The 21,090-nt window shown below is 43.3% G+C and overlaps 1 long non-coding RNA gene across 1 annotated transcript in view; it reads right to left on the bottom strand.

The window, feature by feature from the left end:
* Positions 1 to 7,289: 7,289 nt before the first annotated feature.
* LOC309558111 overlaps positions 7,290 to 21,090 on the bottom strand; it is a 40,235-nt gene continuing 26,434 nt past the window's right edge. The window contains exon 3 of the long non-coding RNA XR_014225406.1: positions 7,290 to 7,364. This is a non-coding gene — a long non-coding RNA (uncharacterized lncRNA). The remainder of the gene's footprint in view (positions 7,365 to 21,090) is intronic.

Raw genomic sequence — 21,090 nt, 5'->3', positions numbered from 1 at the left:
CTGCATTTTTGAATACATTCACTTTTTGAATCTGCCGCCTTTAGCAGCAGAGTAACCCGGACGTGACGTCATGGACGCCGCCTCTGGGTTACGTCATCGGAGACCCGATCGAAGCCGCTTCCGGCTTTGATCGGGACTCCATCCAGCCGAACGTGCCGGCTGGGTGCTCGGGTCTCCCGGTGGGACGGGAGACCCGGGCAAAGCCACGGAAGGCAGCGGGAGGGGGGAGGAATGTGCCCTCCCGCTCGCCGGGGTAACAATCGAGCGACTCCCAAGCCACATCGGTCGTTACCGCCGGAAAGCCGACCGCCGACTCTAAAAAATGGTACCGGGGTGATGCCTCTAGCTAGAGGCATCATCCCGGTACAACCACGCAAAGTCAGCCGACGTAGGTCTACGTGGCTAGAGGTAGAGTGGTTAAAGCACCCCCCCCCCCCCCCCCAAAATTTTTTTTTTAAGTCAGCAGCTACAAATACTGTAACTGCTGGCTTTTAGTAGGACACTTACCTGTTCAGGGATCCAGCGATGTCCTCACCTGAGCCGGTTCTTTAATCGGCTTCAGGTGCAGGTGTAGGCATAGCAAGTAGGGGAAATAGGAAGTGAAGCCTTGCAGCTTCACAGCCAGTTTCCTACTGCTCATGTGTGAGTCGCATTTCACAGTGTGAATGGTCTCATAGCCTTCTGGGACCTGTCCCAGAAGACTGCAGGGAAAGGAAGGGGAAGAACTCCTGGCTTAGTTTTTGCCAAACCAGGAACCCCCTCCCAGTGGTGGTATTCAGCCGGTTCGCACCTGTTCCATAGAACCGGTTACTAAATTTCTCCCTCTAAGCTGCGCGCAGACGTGGCGGCCGGGGAGCAGTGCAGTGCGCCCCGAGCCCGCCCATTCTGTGACAATAGCAAATGAAAATTCGCTATTGTCACACGGATCCTCCTCCTGGCCAATCAGGGAGCGGGTCCTCCCTGATTGGCCAGGAGGAGTATCCGTGCCATTGGCCGAGGAGGCGGGAGGACTGAGAAGACGCGGGGAGCCGGGGACTAAAGAGAAGCTGCCGTGACCGTCCGTGAGGTAAGTGCACGGGTCTCGCGGGGGGAACGCTGGCACTCTGATGATTGGGGGCAATGCTGAGGGCACTCTGCAATGATTGGGGGCAATGCTGTGGCACTCTGCAATGATTGGGGCAATGCTGTGGCACTCTGCAATGATTGGGGGGCAATGTTGTGGCACTCTGCAATCATTGGGGGCAATGCTGTGGAACTCTGCAATCATTGGGGGCAATGCTGTGGGCACTCTGCAATGATTGGGGGCAATGCTGTGGCACTCTGCAATGATTGGGGGCAATGCTGTGGCACTTTGCAATGATTGGGGGCAATGCTGTGGTCACTGTGCATTGAAAGGGGCACGCTGGTCTCTCTGCATTGAAAGGGGGGCACGCTGGTCACTGTGCATTGAAAGGGGGGCATGCTGGTCACTGTGCATTGAAAGGGGGGCACGCTGGTCACTGTGCATTGAAAGGGGGGCACGCTGGTCACTGTGCATTGAAAGGGGGCACGCTGGTCATTCTGCATTAAAAGGGGGCACGCTGGTCACTGTGCATTGAAAGGGGGCACACTAGTCATTCGGCTGGTAAAGTCGGAACTGGTTACTAAAATTTTTGAATCCCACCACTGCCCCCTCCACTCTAAAAAGTGCCAAATGTGGCAGTGGAGGGGGGGGGGGGGGTGGTACAAACAAGCGGAGCTTCCCCTGTGGGTGGAGGTTTGCTTTAAGGCACATTTTTTTTTTACCTGCATTTATTATTTTTTCCAAAAAGGTGAACTTACTCTTTAAATCCCATGAGGATATTCATTTCTGTAATAGCATGCCATGCAAACACACAGTGCACTGCCCTGGATATATGGCTATACTTGCAGGCATATACTTGTACTTTGAATAGTTTAAATGTAGCACCCTCCTCGGTAGGTGCTAGAGAGTGGGTATAGTTTTTTACTCTGTCTGCCTATCAGAAGAGCAGCAGGTAAATTCTATATTGCACTCTGCTTAACAGAGAGCAGGATCTGTGAATTATATCTGCTCAATGTGCTCAGTGTGTGATTCATGTGGTCTGGGGGAGTGTCCCCACTGGTCCAATGGGGAGGCACATTGGACAGTGGAGGAAACCTGACCGATGGGCACACAGGCTTTGATACAGCCCCAGTGATTGGCACAGACAGCTGTCTCGGTGCACTGTGGGGTGTAGTATAAAAGCCAAGGACACATGTGCTCGGGGTCTTTGGCTGGTGAGAAGAGTTCCGTAAGGAGGGTGGTGGCTGCCTCCTCTTCTGCAGTGGTTGGTGTACAGTCACAGGCAGTCAGCCTGGTGAGCCAGAAGTGGGTAGCTGAACCCCGAGGTCCAGGAGAGCTGACTAGGAGGAGTTGAGACACTGGAGAGCCTGAAAAGCAGTTTCATGAGTACAGGGGATCGTGTCTGAGGGCCTGACCAGGAAGGTGGCCACCCCGGAGTAGAGTAGTCAGATTATGGGTTTCAGCTGATGGATAGAATGGGGGTGCTTGGTGAGTACCCTGAAGATGAGTGCTTAAAGAACTTTACCTCAGATTCATCTAGTGGCAGGATGAAGCTGCGGCCTTGCCGTATTCTCAGATAGAAGTCCTCAGCATTGTGAATAGTTCAAGTTTGGAGTATCCCACTCATCCCTTCTCCAATCCCCATCTAAAATAACAAAAACAACAACCCCTAGACTGATCATTGACTGAGCCGGAAAGTAAAGTGTTAAGATTCTGCATGCAGTTGCAATCGGTAACCCAGTGGGACCTGAAAGGTGAAAAATCCAGCAGCCCTCAAGGGGGCAGTGCTACATAAAATAGCCACCATAGATATTTTCCTTAATATTAAAAAAAGATAACGGATTAGAGTGTAGCTCTATACACGCTGGTCTTTAGGGATTTAAACAAGTTGAAAATATGAAAAAAATAACTCTCAGTAGACTACTGGGGTCTAATGTTTTAAGATTTGGTTAAAGTGTAATATATTGCAGCCTAGTGGCCCTTTGATATAGAGTCTGCATTAGTTTCCTTTTTGCAGCCTTTTTTTCCCCTTTATTTTCACCTGGTCCCTCTACCAGTAACAAACTTCCTCACGCTCAATTACCCTACTGTATCTAAGGAGGATCAGTGATGTCACCTTAGGACAGGAAGTGTATTAGGACTACAGACTACCCCCCCCCCATTCTCATCTTCAATACATAGGGAGGTTTTCTGTATTTTACAGAGTGAACTGGGAACAAAGCAGATAACAGTGTTGCAAAGGAAGAGAGCCCAGGAAGTTGTCAGCTCACAACATTTCTCTCAGAATCAACAGCACTTATTAAACAGATATAACAAAATGATTTCAAAGGAATACTTTACAGGCCAAAAGGGCTGAATGAGATAAATTGATTGTTAGGAATTACATACACTTAAACCTCCTGCTCAGTGCTGACCACTTACAGTAAATATACGGTGGCAACTGGCATGTACAGGCACGATAGCGTACATGTACCGGCTTGTTTCCGGGTTTGGTGCACACATGTGCGCACCGCACCCCCTGCCAGTTTGTAATGTGATTGGACACAGCGCAAGTTTGGCAGCAGACTTCAGCCAATGATTTCAGCTGAAACCTGCTGATTGGCTGTGTCCAATCACCTACAAAGTTCCCTGTTTACAAACAGACAGAACTCTGTGTACTGAGAACAGTGTTCTAACTGTTTCCTCCCCCTGAAAAAAAAGCAGGTAGAAAAAACAGCCAGATTAATAAGTAAAAGCAGCACATGTTACACTTGGTAAGCACACAGTTAACTCCTTGATTGCCCCTGAATGTTAACCCCTTCCTAGCTAGTGTCATTAGTGCAGTGCCGATGTACAGTATTATCACTGATCACTGTATTAGTGTCACTAGCGACGTTAGTGCCCAGATAGTATTTGTTAGTGCCAGATTGCCCACCACCGTATCACAGTCCCACTATAAGTCACTGATCACCAGGACCATCTCTAGCTGCGTAAATTCCAGCACATATACCATAGGCTCCTGTTGACTTTGATGTGGTTCAGATTATCATTCAGGATTTAGGAGCAGTTGGTGACTGTCCCATAAACTCAACCCAGATACTTGCGGGGACATTACCATTGGCACCAGAGAGATATCGCCCAGAGTGAGGACACCCAGGAGAGAGGACAGGCACCATCTAGGAGGATATAAGATCCAGCTCTATAATACACATTGTCTGGTAAGAGGCTTATCCTCTCATTTGAGTGATTCACATCCTCCCCTGGGCACCTATTTCACGTCTGGAGTTGTTACATACGCCCTTGAATATTTTGCTTTCTGGTAAGGGGCCAGTCCTTAACACGGTGGTGGGATTATCTGCACCTGACAGCTAAAGTGGAATTTTCTTATCTGGATTTCTCCACATTCCACTGGGAATATTGTTTCGGACTTTTATGCACCTTCACCTTTGCTTCTCACCTTTACCTCCACTGCACTGTATAGGAGCAGTGGTTATTTCACTTGGACTTTTTCACAACCCAATTGAAATTATTACTTTGGACTTTATGCACCTTATCTTCACTTGAGTGTGATTTTGTTTACAGTGTTGATACAGCAACTTGAGAATAACTATCACACACACTAGAGTTGTGTGACCATTTGTTCACTTTATTGGTATTTTGGTCAACCTCAACTTGGTTGGTCGAAACCCATCAGTTTAGCGCACCTGCTTTTTTATACACACATATACCATAGTTTGTAGACGCTATAACATTCACACAAACCAATAAATATATATTTATTGGGATTTTTTTTCCAAAGACATGTAGCAGAATACATTTTGGCCTAAATTTATGAAGAAATTCGATTTTTTTTTTTTTTTTCATTTTTTCACTGGACTTGTTTTATAACAGATAGTAGAAAATATCCTTTTCTTTTCATAATTTTTGGTCTTTTTTCTTTTAAGTATAAAAAAATAAAATACCTAGTGATGATCAAATACTACAAAAAGAAAGCTCTATTTGTATGAAAAAAAATATACAAATTTAATCTGTGCACAGTGTTGCATGACCGTGCAATAACCGTTAAATTAGTGCAGTGCTGAATAACAAAAAATGCCCTGATCATTAAAAGGATAAAACTTTCCGGGGTCAAGTGGTTAAGCTCTGCACACACGTTAGAATTTTTTTTATCTTTGCCAACAACTCTGTAGTCCAAGGACCTTCCGGATGGTATACAGATCAATTCAATAGTCTAGGTAGGACCTCTTATTACATCATTTTAGTAGATGTAAAGGAGATTGTGCAAAGTACATTCAGATTGGAAAGTGTTTGGTGAGATTTTTATTTGTCAGTTTCTATTTCTCGCTTGCAGTTTTCCATGCCTATCAATCTCAGGTCTCATATCCTGCTAGAAAAAAAACTGATCCTGCAACAGATTATAGCATGTTAGCTGGAGTTTGGATTCAATTTATTTAGTGTATCTAATTCTCCTAATACATTTAACACTCCTCCTCCCCCAGACTGGCAATGTTGCTGTCCAAAAGTTGCTGTTGCTCCTCCATCTAGAGTGTAGGCACACTAATACAGGAGGTGTGTTACTGGCCAGATCCCCAGGTGAAAACAGAGAGGGAAAAATGAATGCAGCCACCACATCTAATGATTAATAAGCTGCAATATATTACATTATTGGTTTTGGGTTAATTACTGCTTTAAGGTAGTCACTGAAACAGTGGCAGCTGGTGCTCCATGGGCCAGGGGGGGGGACGGCAGACAGGACACACCATACCCCCCTCCCCAGGACCACACCAGCTCGCTCGCACACCATACTCCCCCCCCCCCCCCCCATCACTGGCTCACTCACCCACCCTGGACTGAAGTGGAGAGCAGGCGGCGGAGGCTCCCCCTGCGTCTCCTCCCTCCTCCTTCTCCTTGGCCAATAGCATGGCCTCTCCTTTCGGCCCATCGGGAAAGGGGTCTCAGGACCGGCTTCCTGATTGGCTGGGAGGAGGATCTGTGTGATAATAGCGAATATTCATTCACTATTGTCACACAACTGGATGAGTTTGCGACGCAGTGCTCTGCGCCCCGAGCCCACCATTTTTTGAAGCCTATTAGAGCCTCTGGCTCTAATCACATGCTTAAAAAAAAAAAACCCCATTGGAATCCATGCGTCCGGTGCCCTGCATGTAGATTAGGGGGCCGGACACATGGATAGGGGGGGGCGCGCACCCCTGCGCCCCCAATGCACCAGCCGCCACTGCACTGAAATATAGTAAATACCTGCAGAAAAACTATTAGAAATTAAAAATAGAACTATAAAAAACAGTATATATATACAGTATATATATATATATATATATATATATATATATATATATATATATGTATATATATATAATATAATCTAATATTATATATATGTGTGTATATATATATATATATATATATATATATATATATATATATATATATATATATGTACATATATTAAAAATTCGAATTTTAGAATTAAAAAATAAGAGGAGTGGGAAGGAATTAGGCACCTTCTATGCCCGCATTGGGAGCATTCTCCTCACTTCCTATCCTGGTAACTGTGGTCGCTCAGACAGGAGATAATTTCAGTGGGAACACATGCAGAAATAAAATCCCTTTTCTCTGTGGGAAAGGACTTGAACCCCTGTTAGGTCTTTATTGCTGTCTGTGTTCTTGTTGGAGGCATTCCACTCACAGCTGGACAAACGGTGAGGAGAGATTTTCCCCAATGGCAAAAATAGACAACAAAAAAAGCCACAAAGGGTTCAAACTCTTCTGTACTCAATCTAATGTAAAAACAAATTATTTGACTTGAGTTAAGATGGCCATACATTAAAGGATTTCTGAATGAATGTTTGCACGAACATTAGTATGAAAATTCTGATCAGTTCATCTGATTACTTGAATTGTCATTCGAAAGTACTTTGAAAATGACATTTTCTTGTAACACTTGATTTTGGAATGATTGGGCTTTCTCAAATGAAAACCGCATAAACTGTTAGAAGTTGAATCACGTGTGAAAAATGCTTTTCTTGCCACTTCAGTCCAAAACAAACTTCGATTTGAGCCCAATGACAATTAGAAAATCGAACAAATGTTCTGAAAACAAGAATTTGTAAACAAAATTGTACTAGTAAATGGACAGCTTTACACATAAATAATAACCAACTAAACAAATACAGTCTATCATAATTCATTCTAAAGGCAGGTGGGTAATTAGTGACAAGTTCAAAAATTACCTGTATTTAATTGTCCATCATGTATTCTTATGGAGAATCTACTTAGATGATCACAGGCAAGTATAGTGACTCTACAAATACAAAGCAGCCAGATGAAGAGACAAAAACTGAATGCATGTTCGTAGACTTCTATGTAATTGTCACATATGTCACTGGTGTCATACGTAAGGATGTGGTGGTGTGGGATGTGTAGATAAAACTGCACCTACATGTTGTACTTCTGTCTGTGAGAATGTGGGTGAAAAAAAAATACATATTCACGATGATGTCAGAGCAATCAGCCGAATTCACAGTAAACATTAATTAATTAATTATTTTTTATTTTAGTACTAAACATATTTCAGTAAAGAAGGGATGTAGGGGAAATATTTTGTCCTTCAAAGAAGGTTTTAATATACTGTACTATTTACTTCACAACTTTGAAGGTTACCAGTATCTGATCCACAGGAGTAGTGCCAAAGAGCATAATGCTGAATGTTGTGCCCTCTTCAGAATAAGCCTTGATTCCTCAGTCTTCTGTTCCCTCTACCCACTCTAAAAGCCAGACCATACAATTTCCATGTGTAATATATGTGTAATATATATATATATATATATATATATATATATATATATATATATATATATATATATAAATATATATTTATATATATATAAATGAATAAATGATATATATATATATATATATATATACATATATATATATATATATATATATATAGCATAGAGATGCTGTGAACTATATGTATGATATATATATATATATATATATATATATATATAAAAATCTATGTATATAAATATATATACAGTATATACAGTATATCATGACCCTGATGACATTAGTCAACGTACTGACGAAATGCGTCGGGACGTAAGGACCTGGGACTGCGCCAACTTACTTCCGGCTCCTGGTGACACGCTCATGAAACGCGGAAGGCGTTCGTGAACCGGAGACCGCACGATATTTTTATATGTCCTGCTTTCACCTACCAAATGTAAGTGCATCCATCTCTGAATAAAATTCATCTGTTTAAACGTACTTCACTATCGAGACCATTTTTTGTTTTTCCTGGTTATGCTGTTTGGGAGCCCCTTTCCCAGGTTATCTAAGTGGAATCATCTGTGAATACGTGGAGATGGTGCCTTTTTCTGATGCCTGGTGTCTGTGATCAAATCAGCTCTATTGACCCCCTGTAATAAGGGGTCCATAGCGTCTGGTAAGCACATATACACTCTGGGTGATCTGGTGGAGGTGTATATTGCTATCCATTCTATATATCAAGTGTCTCTCATTATTTGGATATCCGTTGTTACACACTATGGACTTTGTTATGGACACTTTGGAATGATACGTTTCACTTGATTTTTTGGCTTATTGGTTTTGCACTATTTGCACCACATTACAATTTTTGCATTTTGTTTTGCATTTTTGCACACTATATTATTCACATTAGTGTTTTAGTTTAGCGCAATCTTGTATTTAGTAATAAGTATCCCTTCGTCATATCATGAAAGTGAGTATACCCCTCACATTTTTGTAAATATTTTATTATATCTTTCCATGTGACAAACACTGAAGAAATAACACTTTGCTACAATGTAAAGAAGTGAGTGTACAGCTTGTATAACAGTGTAAATTTACTGTCCCCTCAAAATAACACACAGCCATTCATGTCTAAACCGCTGGCAACAAAAATGAGTACACCCCTAAGATAAAATGTCCAAATTGGGCCCAATTAGCAATTGCCCCTCCCCAATGTCATGTGACTCATTACTGTTACAAGGTCTCAGGTGTGAATGGGGAGCAGGTGTGTTAAATTTGGTGTTATCGCTCTCACTCTCTCATACTGGTCACTGGAGGTTCAACATGGCACCTCATGGCAAAGAACTTTCTGAGTATCTGAAAAAAAAGAGTTGTTGCTCTACATAAAGGTGGCCTAGGCTACAAGAAGATTGTCAAGACATTAAAACTGAGCTGCAGCACAGTGACCAAAACCATACAGCGGTTTAACAGGACAGGTTCCACTATGAACAGCTCTCGCCATGGTCGACTAAAGTTGTTGAGTGCACATGCTCAGCGTTATATACAGAGGTTGTCTTTGGGAAATAGACGTATGAGTGCTGCCGGCATTGCTGCAGAGGTTGAAGGGGTGGGGGGTCAGCCTGTCAGTGCTCAGACCATATGCCGCACACTGCATCAAACTGGTCTGCATGGCTGTTGTCCCAGAAGGAAGCCTCTTCTAAAGATGATGCACAATAAAGCCCGCAAGCAGTTTGCTGCAGACAAGCAGGCTAAGGACATGGATTACTGAAACCATATCCTGTGGCCTGATGAGACCAAGATAAACGTATTTGGTTCAGATGGTGTCAAACGTGTGTGGCAGCAACCAAGTGAGGAGTACAAAGATAAGTGTGTCTTGCCTACAGTCAAGCATGGTAGTGAGAGTGTCATGGTCTGGGGCTGCATGAGTGCTGCTGGCACTGGGGAGCTACAGTTCATTGAGGGAAACATGAATGCCAACATCTACTGTGACATACTGAAGCAGAGCATTATCTCCTCCCTTCGGAGACTCGGCCGCAGGGCAGTATTCAAACATGATAACGACCCCAAACACACATCCAAGGTGACCACTGCCTTGCTGAGGGTAAATATTGAGACAAAATATTGACACTTTGGGCCCAATTTGGAATTTTCACTTAGGGGTGTACTCACTTTTGTTGCCAGCGGTTTAGACATTAATGGCTGTGGATAGAGTTATTTTGAGGGGACAGCAAATATATATATATAATATATATTATAATAAAATATTTACAAAAATGTGAGGGGTGTACTTACTTTTGTGAAATACTGTGTGTGTATATATATATATATATATATATACACATATATATATATATATATAAATAGTCGGAGCCCTCCAACCGGTATAGACGTGAAACATAAAGACGCCACAAGACTCACAACATAACCTAGACCTGAGGTGTGCCCTGGTCAGCTGGTTGGTACACCAAAAAGGGGGCATACCAAGATTAGTAATGGTTGATTGTAGAAGAGGGATGTGAAGGAAGTGCCCTGTAAAGGGGATGGGAGGGAGGGTATCGTTCACTTGAACTGACAAGGAACACAGGTGAGTGGGCTTCCTAAATACCCCCCCCCCCTCCCTTGGGCTCCTCCAATAAATTCAGGCCACCATACTGGCCTTCTAATTTATGGTCGTAACCCTCCAACCAAGATAGACATGAAACCACATAAAGATGCCAACAGACTCACAATATAACCTAGACCTGAGGTGTGCCCTAGTCAGCTGGTCGGCACACCAAAAGGGGGCAAAAATACCAGGTTAGGGAAAGCTGTTTTATTGGTATACATGACATTTATTGGGCAAGCTTGGTGAAGGCTTACAACATCTCAACCTGGGGATTCGGAATGTACTGGGTAAAGCAGGGGGATTTTCATCTGCCTAATCTTCTGATGACATGACCTGGCACCCCGTGCCAGGATGCAGCCGACGCCACTGCAATCCTGAAGGAGTGTCCAGAAAACTGGTTAGGGTTGAGGCCTAGATTAGCCAGGAGGATGTGAATATGTCTGATGAACTGGCTAGCTGTTAATGGGCTGGAAGGAAAAGGCAACAATGGGCTAAAGCTAGACTGACTCGACAGGTGCAATAACAACTGGTCCAGAACCACTACTGGACACCATTCCTTGTGGGTGTGGAAGAATTTGTTGTTGACCCAGTGCCGGACTGTTGAGTTTTGGACTCCACCAGATGTAGGACAAAATAGACTTGAAGGCGGGCTGGATGGAACCTGCATAGCACCTGGCAACCCTAGGCCACTGTAAGTGAACTCACTGGGCTGTAGTAACCCGTAGAAGGTAGATAGCTTCTTGGATGACCAGACTGGGGGGCAACACCCAAAATAGAAACGTGACAGGGTGGCTGAGATGTCCCAGAACTTGATATGGGCAAGCGTTGGCTACTGGCTACGGACTGATGTTTCTGGATGCCACGCAGAAATGCTTTGACCTCATGGGTCGCAAATAACTAGGTTTTCCCAGGGGCTTGCAGGGAGAGGAAATGCTGGATGCCAGCTAGGTACAGTCCGAAAGTGTTGTGGGGCAGGCTCAGATGAGTGTGGCAGTAAAACACGAAGGTCAGGACGTGCTTGATGTGACCTGTGTCCATCCCAGGGCATGCGGCTAGGAATTCGCCATAGGCATTCCAGGCGGTGCGGTAGGCCTTCAATGTGTTGGGCAACAGTGACCGGTTTATGAGCAGTGTAGCGTTGTGAAGGTGGTCTTTTAGCCCATCGTTAGCTACGACCAAGGTGGGATAGGAAATAAGGTCGGGTCGGCTCCGGGTCTCTGTAAGAAACACAAAGGAAAATTGAGGCTGGACAGTGCGTCTGCTGCGAGAATGCACTAGCCAGGTATTTAAGTACAGTGCACATTGAAATTGTAGTGAAGGGATATCTGCACCAGCCTGCGTAGGAAGGACATGATGGCCAGGGAATTGGACCTGCCTTTGTTGACAATCTCAGCCGTGGCTAAGTTGTCAGTGGAGAAGACCACGGTCTGCCCCGCCCAGGTGTATCCCCAGACCTGAGCTGCCGCGAGGATAGGGTAAAGCTCGAACAATGAGGATGTCTGGCTGAACCTGGGGGCCAGGAGGATTTCCTGTGGCCATGGACCTGCAAACCGATGGGTGCCAAAAATGGGAGCAAAGCCTGTGCAGGCTGCTGCATCTGTTACTATATAAGGTGAAGAGCCTGAAGCTGTTGGGATGAGCATGGATACGCCATTCCATTTCTCAAGGAAATTGTCCCACATTGCTAAATCTGCAGCAGATGCCTGGTCTAGCCTGATGGTTTGATCGGAGTACTGTACATGAGAAAGGAAGACCAGGGGGAGAGAAATGAAGGAAAGCCCCTGAGGGACAATCCTCATAGCAAAGTTCAGCATGCCTAAGAGGGACTGAAGCTGTCTCTAATCCTGGACAGATTGACAGGGGGTAGGCTGGCCTGCATAGAGCAGGTGTCAAGGGTGATTCCTAGGAAGGTGATGGACTGCATGGGACCTTCCACTTTATGGTCCGCTATTGAGGTTGCAGAACACTACCCTTAATTTTTCCAAATCTGAGGGGGGCTCGTCGGACTATTCGATCAGCAGGAAGTCATCCAGGTAATGGATGACTCTCTGGCACTGTGTCTGGTGAGTTAGGATCCAGATAAGGGACAGAGTGAACGTATCGAAGAGCCATAGACCGCTCTTTGAGCCGAAGGTCAGTTTGGTAGTGAAGTAGTATCAATTTCTCCATATGATGCCATGCTGTTTCCACAAGGAAGGTTCAATGGGTAAGAGATTAAAAGCATCTGAAATGTCTGCCTTAGACAGCTATGCTCCCGTGCCTACACTAATAATGGACTGTATAGCTAAGTCAATGGACGCATACTTGAGAGAGAACTCTTTGGAAGGAATCAGTGAGTTAAGACTGGGGATGTGGGAGGAATGAGGCGCGGACAAGTCGTATACCAAACGTAATTTATTTGAGAATTTGCCCTTGACAAGCCCAATAGGGCTAACTCTCCATGTCTCAAATGGTGACTTAGCAAAGGGGCCGATAATGAATCCCCGGTCTAGCTCATTTTGCAAAACAGATTGTCAATGGCCTGCTCATTAGTGGAGGCTGAGCGGAGGTTCCTGCACTCATGGGTGGTGTGGGGTAGAGTGTGGAATAAACCTGCACACCAGAAATAGTGCGTATGCAGGTGATGGGTGAGAGAAAAGTTAGAACTCCAGCTATCGTACATTCACCCAACTCAGTTAGGATGAGTTGGGAGGCTTGAGGGTGCATGTGCTCTTGGGATAAGCTCTATGACAGTTGACACAAAAGTGGAGCAGTCAGCATTGGTTGAAGCTGCAAGTGCCATAGTTGAAGTGGTTGCAGATATGCCCCTTGCCTAGTATCTTTACAGGCCGTTCCAACTTGTCCACCTGAGGATGTTGTATAGGAGCAAGCATGCCTTGAGCGGCACTGCAGGTAGAGGGAAAGGTCAAGGAACATGTGGCGTCCGTGTTGGAGCACCAGTTTGCCATGTGCGTAGAATTTGTACTGGTTTGGAACTGGGCGAGTTTGGCTGCGGCTCTAGCTGGGAACGAGCGGTGGTAGTCGTAAAACAAAGAGCCTCCATATTTTTACCCTAAGTCAACCACGGCAAGGAGGTACAAATCCATCTCTTCCCTCCTGCTGGGGTTGGCCGAGCACAATACATCCCTAAACTTGCCGAAGGCCAGCACAAACTCGGTGATTGACAGTTTGCAAATGAGCCTGGGGTCTTCGGCCTTCAGAACCACGGACACGTCCCCCCAGGTGTAGGACTTATTCTCGCCCAGATCTTGGACCGAGATGAGCAGGGCGGCCAAGTTACCATCATTTCTCTCCAGAATGTCCTTCCTGATGCTGGAAGGGACAGGAGGTGTTCAGGAAAAATAGTGGAACTAGTGTCTGTGGGTGGCCAAGATGGGTGCTGCGACCGTGACTAGGGGGATCACCGCTGGGCGCACCTCTAGGACTCCTACTAGCTGAGGAAATGGACTGCAGGGATGCCTGCTGGGTGCCTGGTGCAGCTGCTGCTGGTGTTGGGAACAGCAGCCTGAATAATTTGGCTTTCCTGGCCGTGGTGGGGTGGGGAAAAGGCCCTACATCGCAACTCTGCTGTGAGCTTGGGGAAAGTCCATCCCCTGAGGGACTGAGTGCTGCCTGGCTCTGAACCCACGGTGGTTGACGGAGGGGTGGAGAAAGGGTCCTCACTGCTGGACCATGACATGATTCCAGCTATATAGAGAACAGAGGGAAGGGTGTATGTTTAAGAAGCGTTTTTGAAAATGAGAATAGCGGAGGAGGGATGGAGTACGTAAGAATAAGTAAGAAGCAAGGGGGAGGAAGAACAGAAAAAGGAACGACAGGCGTAGTGAAGAACATGATGCGTTCCGGTGAACGCTGAAGAGTGGAAATTAGGTTAGCCAGGAGGTGACTTGCCAAATAACCAATAGCTCGTGTGCCTGGTCAGTGTCATGCACGGACCTGTGAACCAGAGCCTCAGGGCGTACTGGGGTGGAAAGCTGCAGTCTGGTTGAGGCCTAAGTAGGAATGTTGCTTTCTGTAGCAGGTGACGTATTGTTGGCCTGCTAATGGCTGCACTGTCAGCAAGCAACTGTTGCAATCGTATATGCGAAGTTTGAAGGTGATGTCCTTCAGAAAATAGGTACGAAAGAAAATGTGACCAGACCTGTAGCCCAATTCCTGTATGTGAGGTATCGAGATGAATAAAGGGTACTGCAAGTTGATGTGGGAGAGTATCCCGTGTAACGGCCCACCTGACTCATGCCCTGATAGAATAGAGGTCCTGGTTATGGCCGAGACTAACATGATGACCAGGAACCAGAAAAAGATAACAGGTCTAATCTGGTGTGAAGGAGAGCCCTAAGCCCGCCCCTCTCCCTAAAAAGTGACAACCCCCCCCCCCCGGGGTTAAAGAATGCGAAGGCCTGTAGCTCTTATGAGCTACAAGTTTCAAGCGTTTAAGTCCCCAATAGCCTTCAATAGGAGCGCCTGAAGAATGCACAAATTCAGATGTAAAAATATGCAAAACCAAACATGTTGCCCTTTTCCCCCTTGGTAGCTAGCTTTTAATTGGCAAAAAATGAGGTAACCTATCCAAACTTACAGCCTTGCATGCAGTCACTAAACGAAACCCCTGGTGCCATTGTCAAGTGTTGCATTTCCTTAATTCTTTGCCTAAACCCAGACACAAAAATGACATCTTTTGTGGAAACCTGCCAAGCCACTGGGGTGATACGGTGCTCTTTATCATTTTCCTATCAACTTTTAGTAAATTAACACTCTTCTGAAGATCCTGGGTCTGGCGACAAGTAGGAAAGAGACCTGTGTATTACTTTCTCAAAGAAAAAATTAGCAGAATTTATTTTTCGCTCAGAAAGTCTCTATCTGCAATACATACCAAGAGATATCCTACAAGCTGGTAACTAGATGGTACAGGACACCGGCAGTCCTTGAAAAACTTTTTCCACATACTAATCCAATATGCTGGTACTGTGAAACCCATCCAGGCTCTCTCATACATATATTCTGGGAATGCTGTATATATAATGCCCTTTTAGAAGATCAGCTTTGGAGATCATCCAGCAGGTAACTGGTTTGATCTACTGTAACTGACAAACCAAAAGCTGTATTACTCCACCTTGCACCGATGTCCTATAAGAGGTCTAAAAAGTCACTAGTGATCCACCTCTTGAATGTCACCAAACCATGCATCCCGAGTTCCTGGGAACAAAGCAGTCCTCCATCCTTTAAACAACGGTTCGCCAAATTGCATGGCATTCAAGAAATGGAAGGCCTCACTGCGGCCCTTGGAGACAAAGGCTCTGAACAAATCCCAATATGTTTTTTTTTGGGGAGAATTTCAAATGCTTGTCCAAATATACTGTAATGAAAAATTATGATCTTTCATTACAGCCTTTTCTTGTTCAGCCAGTACGCAGACCGCTGTATACTTTTTCAGGTGTACAGTACTGCTGTAGTGAAGCTTTAATGGTTTCACTTCATATTACAATTTCAAAATATACATGTTAGGAAAATGCACATAGGTAATTGCTAAACACTCATGTCAAGGGCCTGAAATTTTCCTGATATTTATATAGTAAATTGTGAACCACCAACAATTGCCTTTGCTGTGGGACTATTGTTGTATTTCTCTTTATTCACTGGGCTGTGGACGGGGAGGGGGCGGAGAGAGAATGCACTTCTTGTCCACTCCCAGACTTTTTTTTTTTCTTACCTTCCTCCCCTTCCCCTCACCAATTACCTTTTAACCTCCTCCTTCCCCCTCCCCTTTTTTTCTCCTTGTTGCATCTGCTATCTTTAGGTCTTCCTGCCTGATGTTTTCTCTTTAGAGGGTTACCCCGCTAACACCTTAATGGTTTCCCCCTTCCCTGACCCTACTTTTCTATGATTCCTTGTTAAGTCCTAAGCCTCTCTCAGGACGTTTCCCATTAGTATAAATAAACGTGAATTTAATGAATTTAATGCTGAAATTTACTTCCTTCTCTTGTGAGACTATATTATGTTGTATACCATGTATCCTTTGTACTGACAGACTCTCCTGTATTTACTGGATCTCTAAAGTATAAGTCCATGGGGTTGTTAGCCAATCAACTTCTAACTTCAGCTTGTTCAATTAAGCTTTGAAAAAAATAAAAATCTGGAGGCTGATTGGTTTCTATGCAGAGCTGCACCAAATTTTGCACTCTCCAGTTTTAGTAAATAAACCTGATGTATCCCATATACAGTAAAACCTTGGATTGCGAGCAGAATTAGTTCCGGAAACATGCTTGTAATCCAAAGCACTCTTATATCAAAGCGAATTTTCCCATAAGAAATAATGGAAACTCAGATGATTCGTTCCACAACCATTTATTCATAAGTCTTTCAGTTAATAGTCTATATACAAAGATTATAGCAATGTGATAGGTTGTGTCATCATAAAATGTCCATCCACAAATGGTGCCTCCACAAGGGGATTAGAAGCAAAATCCAGCAGGAGCTACAGAGTATAAAAGAGAAGAGAGACGCCTCTAAGTTTAGCAGTATGGGGACATTTAATGAAGGTACAACATTTAGCAACTCACATGGTTGATGATTAAAGAGGCACATCTAAGTATGCAGGCATCCAGGGTAAAGCTGTCCACATAGACCATCTTCTGAACCACTGGCTCTCACCGATGTCAGTCTGCAATTGTGATTGGGAAGACTACCCTGCAGTAGAGTGATCTGAAAGCGATACTTTGAATCGCTGGTGGAGCGCAGCGTGGAAGGGTGTGATGAAGATGGCAGTGCGGAGGACGGTCTATGTGGACAGCTTTACCCCGAATGCCTGCATACTTAGATGTGCCTGTTTTATTCATAAACCATGTGAGCTGCTAAATATTGAAGCTTCATTAAATGTAACCATATTGCTACACTTAGAGGCACCTCTCTTCTCTTTTATACCTAGTTGTGACATGACGCTACTTGTATATCAAGACATCGCTTGCATATCAAGTCAAAATTTATTTTAAAAATGTGCTTGTCTTGCAAAGCGCTCTCAAACCAAGTTACTCTCAAACCAAGGTTTTACTGTATATCTTCATCAAGATTAGACTGTCAAAGTAAACTTTAGGACTTACATTGATGGTATTAGTTTGATATCGGTTTGAAATGCTTCTTAGATCATTCAGATTTCAGGTGCATCTGACCTGCCGTTGGCCTACATTTGGCTTTCTTCTTACCTGCATATTACTATTTTACATTCCCAAAGACTTGTATGGGAATGCAAAACCTGTCTGATGCAAACAAAAGCCCACTAACATGTGCTTTAAATTGTACAACATATGTTTGTCTGTATTTAAACCAGTACCTTGCCCACAGCCTTTGCCTCTTAAGTTAGCTAAGTGTATAAAAGTTACTGTATCAGTCCAGTCATCTATCTTCAGGCAAATGCTCCCCCCCCCCCTCCCCACACACACATTTGTACTTAAGAATTCTTTGAAACTTCAAGTCAAAATGTGCTGAGTGTGAGCTGTAACCATTTTATATTAAAGGAAACCTGCCATAAGAGGACAGCAGGGCAGAAGTTCTTGACTTTTCTTTGTGAAAATTCTATTGCCTGGGTATTGTCTTGATGCAATAGTCACAACTTTCTGATGACCTGAAACAAGTATGGAGAGTAAAAAAAAAATAGTTTCTGACTTTAAAGTATAATTGAACCTTTAGTGCAGATACACTTGATCCTCCATATTCCTTATCCATCGAGAGAGTGCATCGTGCATGCATAGTTAGCAGAGAGGATTTTGACCAGCAGCTGACACACTATTGAGATGGCCCATATTAGGATTTTAAAAGTCCTAGCTGCCATTTCAAAATGATAGCTGGTCTTAGTGACTCCTGTGGCCAGCATCCACAGCTAAGACCCGAGGCTGATACCATCAGCTCCTTGGCTTCTAATGCTTCTACAGACTGCTTCATAGTAGTTGAAGTGAATGTAAACACAACCGTAAATCATTTTTGATTTATTATTCATCATAACGTAGCAACAAAAGGGGAATAAAGCTGTTATAAAGAAAAACACATACTTTCACTCACTTTGTCCTTTACTATTCTGCTACCTTACATAAAAGTCACGCTAATGTGAAAACATTTTAATCAGCATAGTTTGTTGCATATATTTTGGGGTAAATATATGGGGGTGTGCAAATTACATCAACTTTGTTTTGGTAAACATTACAAAAAAACTTTATTTTTTCAAGTTTTTTACTGGTTATTTCTAATAAAAACCTAGGAAATAAATATATGCATCCAAATTTGCTACCCAGTTAAAAGCCTATCTGTCCCGAAAAAAAAAAAATTGTTTAACTACTAAGGGTAGACTTTAAAAGTTAAAAGATAAACTGCACAGAACTGAGAAATTGCTTAAAAGGAAAAAAAAAAGAAAGAAAATGCTTTGTGACTCAGATTGATTTGGGGAGAAAAAGGCCAGAGAACTCAAGAAAAACAATTTCAGAATTACTGCGGAATTATAACATATTTTCATCATTATATTTAATTACGTGTGGTATAGGTCATCCCCTTTTCTCTGTATAAAGTCACCAATTGTTTATCCAGACAATCTGGACTTTTTAACTGGAAAAGGCTACCTTATTTATAATGATCACTTTATAAATGAGAAAACAGTGGGTGAATTCTGCCTAAATATTAGCAAACCAAGAGTGATTCATTTTGCAACTACCTACTGCTCAGACGCAAATGATGATATCTGTGGCAAAGTAAATCATGTACTGCTCACTTAACTGTTTGATGTTTAAAAAGAGTTGAAGTTAGGGTAGAAACTAGCATTACACTAGCACTGATAATATTAAAGCTGTAGTCATTTGGAGAACAGGTTAGGGAACATCCAATGAAGCCACATGCTAAGACTGCTTATAACTATGGATCTAGATGTACAGACAATTACATTTTAGCAAATAATTTCATATCACTTCTCTAGCTTCACTGCACAGATGTCTATTGAAATTGCCCTCAAAGTCACTAAAAGTAGTGCAGGAACTACCTTTGGAAATTGATGCGGTGTCGCAAAGTCAGCGTCACACTGATTCGGACAATGCTGTTGTTGGGAATAGGCTGCGATTTGGCATGCAAATTGACATGTCAAATTGCATGTCAAATCACCCCAATGTGAACAAGGGCTAAATTATATATTGTATACCTGGTCATATTTAAAGATTTTATAAATCAAATAGGATGGGTGCACCAGAAAATGATTAACTGATTGTGCTTGTGACCACTTAACTGTCAGCGTAAAAAGGCTTATCACAATATAATTTGCACAAAAATGGTCACACCCATTAACCAAATTTATATTTACTCATTGTTGTATTTCTTTCACTAAATATTTATATATGTATGTATGTATGTATGTATGTATGTATATATATGTATATATATATATATATATATATATATATATATATATATGTGTGTGTGTGTGTATGTATATATATATATATATATATGTGTGTGTGTGTGTGTGTATATATATATATTGTTTATTCTGTACTTTTATTCAGCAAGATAGCAAACAAACTCAGCTTTAAGGCAGGAGGGCTTTGTACGGCAAGTTCATAGCATATAGAATAATATAAAATAAAAGATCTGCTGCTCCAGGCAATTAAACAAACAGGGTTGCCCCTAATGGATTCCCCAACACAACAACACAAAAAGGCAACAACTGTACCTTTTTAGGGCCCTTCCACACGGGCTTTCCGATCAGGTCCGCCTGATTGGACCCTCCATGCACCCCTATGGAGCAGCGGTTGTCAGCAGTGACATGTCCGCTGACAACTGCTGCTATCTGATCCAATCCTGTCCGTGAAATACAGATGGATGGAAATCCAATTCTCCATCCTTCTGGAGGATCGGATAGGATCGGATGAAAACGGACAGGCGGTCTGTTTTCATCGGATCTCCCATTGAGGAGAGTGGGAATCTGACAGGTCGATCTCTGCAAAGTAAGCCAAGACGGACCTGTCATCCGACTGCTCAGCGGGGATCGGTGGATCGATCCCGGCTGAGCAAACTGGAGTCCGCTAGGAGGAAAGCCCATGTGAAAGGACCCTTAGGCTGGGCATACATGTGCCGAATTTTGAAAGAACATTTATTCGCAAATCAGAAATTTAGTGCGTTTTGTGATTCGATGGTGCCACCATTGATTTCGAAATTCGACCGACCAAGCCTTCAATTTCACCTTATGGGTACAGAAAATAATTTTCATGGCTGAGAATCTTCTTTTCTTTCCAGGAATTTTATTTTCTTGCAATCATGCACATTTCTTTTTTAATTATATTTCTTGCACAATTCTCCCATCATTGATTAGAAAATCGTTAGTTTTTCAAAAAATTTCAAACATGTCCGATCACTCAAATTCGATGAACGCACGAAAATCGGCCGTTGCTGCGGCCCACTAATGGTGCAAAATTTTAACAAAAATTCTTAGATAGGATTTTCGAAATAAAATTCTTTCGAAATTCGACCCATGTATGGCCAGCCTTAGTGTTAGGTCAGCAGTCAGCTTTTTTACCCACAGCAGTCTTCAAAAGTAGAGTGAGCAATAGAAAGAGCACTCTGAGCATAATCAATTCAAAAATATAAAGGCTGGTAGCTTCACAGCTTCATAAAAATC

This window comes from Pelophylax lessonae, assembly GCF_965119305.1.
Source record: "Pelophylax lessonae genome assembly, chromosome: 6".
NCBI classification, from domain to species: Eukaryota; Metazoa; Chordata; class Amphibia; order Anura; family Ranidae; genus Pelophylax; species Pelophylax lessonae.
Note: the sequence above shows the minus strand (reverse complement) of the source record. Positions and strands in the feature narration are given on the sequence as shown.